At 45.9% G+C, this 4,291-nt stretch overlaps 1 protein-coding gene across 2 annotated transcripts in view; it reads left to right on the top strand.

Moving 5' to 3' along the window:
- FLOT1 (flotillin 1) overlaps positions 1 to 4,291 on the top strand; it is a 15,755-nt gene that overhangs the window by 2,675 nt on the left and 8,789 nt on the right. The gene's annotated exons all lie outside the window — the stretch shown is intronic.

Genomic DNA, 4,291 nt, shown 5'->3' with positions numbered 1-4,291 from the left:
AGCTAGTCTGTGAGAGACAGTGGATCTGAGAGCTTATATTTCTTCTTCCCGTCATCCACAGGAGATCTATAAGGACCGGCAGAAATTCTCAGAGCAAGTTTTCAAAGTGGCTTCCTCAGATCTGGTTAACATGGGCATCAGTGTGGTTAGCTACACCCTAAAGGACATTCACGATGATCAGGTAAAACTAGGCAGTTAATCTTTCCCCACTTCTCAGCTCCTGTCTCTTAAACCCTCTTGAGGACTCCGATTTCTATTCCTCTCCCACAGGACTATTTGCACTCTCTGGGCAAGGCTCGAACAGCTCAGGTTCAAAAAGATGCTCGGATTGGAGAAGCGGAAGCCAAGAGAGATGCCGGGAGTGGATTGCCTGAGCCCGCAGGTTTGAGACCCGCCTGGGCAGCGAGACCTCATCTCTACAATAAATCAAAAAATTAGCCGGGCGTGGTAGCGCATGCCTGTAATTCCGGCTACTCGGGAGGCTGAGGCGGAAGGATCGCTGGAGCCCAGCAGGTGAGGCTGCGGTGGCCGGGAGCGGCCACTGCACTCCAGTCTGGGTGACAGAGTGAGACTCCAACTCAAAAAAAAAAAAAAAAAGAAGGATGCGAGGAAGGAAAACATGAACTTGGGCACTGAGTCTGGCAAATGAGATATGGGCAGCCCTTGATACTACAAGGAGGTATAGTTGATCCTCATTATTCATGGGTTCCATATTTGAGAATTTGCCTATTCACTAAAATTGATTAGGAACTCCCAAATGAGTACTGACAGCACTTTAATGGTCTTAGGTAGGTATGTGCACAGTGATGAGATATCTGAGTGCACAGTTGCAAGGTGAGGTTGGACAAGGAAATGCTCTCTTTTCTTGTTTGAACTCTCATACTGTAAGCAGGTGTCATTTCACGGTATATTTACTGCTACATTTTTGCATTTTTGTGCTTTTTGTTGGTGGTTTCACTGTTTAAAATGACCCCAAGCCTAGTGCTAAAGTGTTCTCTGGTGTCCTTTATCACCAGAATACTGTGATGTGCCTTACAGAGAAATATTTGTGTTAGATAAGCTTCATTCAGGCAGACGTTAAAGAACTGTTAGCTGTGAGTTCAGTGTTAATTAATCAACAACATATATAAGACGTCTTTAAACAGAAACGAGGTTGTATATTGATTGGTTGATGAAAGTGTTTTGACCAGAGGCTCACAGGAACCTAACCCTATGTTTCCTCTAGGAACTAAATAGGTATTGGCTAATGTAGTGTTCTGGCTGCTTTATAGAACAAAACTACCACGAATAATGAGAATCAATTGTACTTTCAGACCTTTACACAAAGGATGGCAATATGACGAACTTTGTTTTTACCAAGAGTTGGTGCAGGCTGAAAGCATAATGGAGGTGCAAAATGTCATAAGTTGTGATGTGTGAGGCTGGGTGTGGTGGCTCATGCCTATAATCCCAGCACTTTGAGAGGCAGAAGCAAGAGGATTGCCTGAGCTTAGGGGTTTGACACCAGCCTGGGCAACTTGGTGAGACCTGGGCAACTTGGCAAGACCTCATCTTTACAATAAATTAATCAAAAATTACTGGGTGTGATGGCACACACCTGTGGTTCCATCTACTTGGAAGGCTGATGTGGAAGGCTCACCTGAGTCCAGCAGGTCAAGGTTGCAATGGCCGTGAGTGTGCCACTGCACTCTAGCCTGGGCAACAGAGTGAGACTGACTCAAAAAAAAAAAAAAAATTCTTGAGTGACTTGACAGGTTGACTTTACATAGAGTTTTGCTACTCAAAGTGTGGTCCACCTAACCACAACAGCAGCATCACTGGGAAGCTTGTTAGAAATACAGAATTAGAGCCGGGCTCGGTGGCCTAGCCTGTAATCCCACGCTTTGGGAGACTGAGGTGAGTGGATTGCCTGAGCCTGCGGGTTCACCTGGGCAACTTAGTGAGACCTCATCTCCACAATAAATAAAAAATTAGCCGGGTGTGGTAGTGCACGCCCGTAGTTCCAGCTACTTAGAAGGTTGAGGCAGAAGGATCGCCACAGCCCAGCAGGTTGAGGCTGCAGCCACTGCACTACAGTCTGGGTGACAGAGTGAGACTCCAACTCAAAAAAAAAAAAAGAAATACAGAATTAGGCTGGGTCTGATGACTGACACCTATAATCCCAGCACTTTGGGAGGCCAAAGTGAGAGGATTGCCTGAGCCCATATGTTTGAGACCAGCCTGGACAACATGGTGAGACCTCATCTCTACAATAAATCAAAGAAATTAGCCTGGCATGGAGGTGTGTGCTTATGGTTCCTGCTACTTGGAAGGCTGAGATGGAAGGATTGCCTGAGCCCAGCAGGTCGAGGCTGTGGTGGTCGTGGGCATGCCACTGCACTCCAGCCTGGGCCACGGAAAGAGAATCTAACTCAAAAAAAAAAGAACGAAATATAGAATTGCATGCTCTGGCCAAACCAAGTGAATGAAAACCTGCATTGACAGAATCCCTAAGTGAATTCCCTTGTGATTTGTTTGCACATTGGAGTTTGAGTTTGGAAAGCATTACCATAATGGAAATTACTAGATTGCAGTGAAACCATGGACAAGGTTCTAACCTAAACATGCCCTTCCATGTCCACAAATCAAAGGATTTGGCTGGCTGCACCCTGTTCAACTTTATCAGTTTCTATTTATGTGCCAGGCACTGTGCTAGATGCTCAGGAGATAGGGATTCTTTTTTTTTTTTTTGAGTTGGAGTCTCACTCTGTCACCCAGACTGCAGGGGGGGAGGGGAGGGGAGAGACTTACATTATAGCACAGGAAACAGATAATAAGCAGAAAATGACCTTTCCAGGTTATAATTATCTTATTTAAGTGCTGCTATGAAGAAAATAAGGTGTTGTGAAAAACAGTGGGAGGAGCTTGCTATATTAGGTTGGGAGTGGCCAGAGAAAGTTTCTGTTGAGAAATGGTGTTTGATAAGGATCCCGAAATGTAAAGAGTTGTGGGCTAAGTGCATTCTAAGCCCATGCTATTTAAATAGTCATGTAACTAGACAGGGGGACCAGTAAGTGCAAAGGCCCTGAGGTGGAAAGAGCTTGGCATGTCCCAGGTACAGAAAGGAGGTTTCTGTCCTGGGGTAGTTTGTGTGCTATGATTGAGGAGAGGCAGGGAGGGCTGGAACATGAAGAGTTTGGGTGGCCACAATGGAGATTTTAAAAAGAATTCAAAGCATAGTGGAAAGCTATTAGAGGCCTTTAAATAGGGAGGTGCCTTGGTCTAATTTACATTTTTATAGGATCAGTCTGGTTGCCTTGTGGCACATGGACTGTCAGAAGAGAGGAAGCAAGAGATGAGTTGCACTCTTTTTCAAAGATGGTGGATTAAATACATGCAGCTAATTATACTGTCTTCAAGTCTCATTTAAATGCACAGTATGGTTTTTTTGGGTTTTAGGTTTTTTGTTTGTTTGTAGTGATGGAGTCTTGATATGTTGCCCAGGCCAGTCTCAAACTCTGGACCTTAAGAGATCCTTCCACCTCAGCCTCCCAAATGTTCTGGGATTACAGGTGTGAGCCACTGCATCTGTCACTTTAAAAAATATTTTGTTTATTCATTTATTTAGAGACAAAATCTCACTCTGTTGCCCAAGCTAGAGTGCAGTGGCACAATCATAACTCACTGCAGCCTCTATCTTCTGGGCTCAAGGAGTCCTCCCTCCTCAGCCTCCCAAGTGGCTGAGACTACAGGCATTGCTACTACACCTCGCTAATTTTTAAATTTTTTGTAGAGACAGGGTCTCGCTATGTTGCCCAGGCTGGTCTTGAACTCCTGGCCTCAAGCAGTCATCCTTCCTCAGCCTTCCAAAGTGCTGGGATTGCAGGCATAAGCCCCTGCACCTGGCCTGGAGGGTTTTTTTGTTTTTGTTTTTTAAGATAAAGATGAAGAGACCAGACTCAGTGGCTCAGCCTGTAATCTCAGCACTTTGGGAGACCAAGGCAAGTGGACTACCTGAGTCCGTGGGTTCGAGACCCACCCAGGCAACTTGGTGAGCCCTCAACTCTACAACAAATCAAAAATTAGCCGGGCGGGGTAGCATGCGCCTGTAGTTCCGGTTACTTGGAAGGCTGAGGCAGAAGGATCACCGGAGCCCAGCAGGTCGAGGCTACAGTGGCCGGGAATGTGCCACTGCACTCCAGTCTGGACGACAGAGTGAGACTCCAACTCAAAAAACAACAACAAGCTGGGCTCGGTGGCTCAGCCTGTAATCCCGTGCCTTTGAGAGGCTGAGGTGAGTGGATTGCCTGAG

This window comes from Carlito syrichta, unplaced genomic scaffold (genome assembly GCF_000164805.1).
Source record: "Carlito syrichta isolate Samal-C Ts95f unplaced genomic scaffold, Tarsius_syrichta-2.0.1 Scaffold303666, whole genome shotgun sequence".
Lineage (NCBI taxonomy): Eukaryota > Metazoa > Chordata > Mammalia > Primates > Tarsiidae > Carlito > Carlito syrichta.
This window is presented reverse-complemented; position numbering and strand designations above follow the sequence as displayed.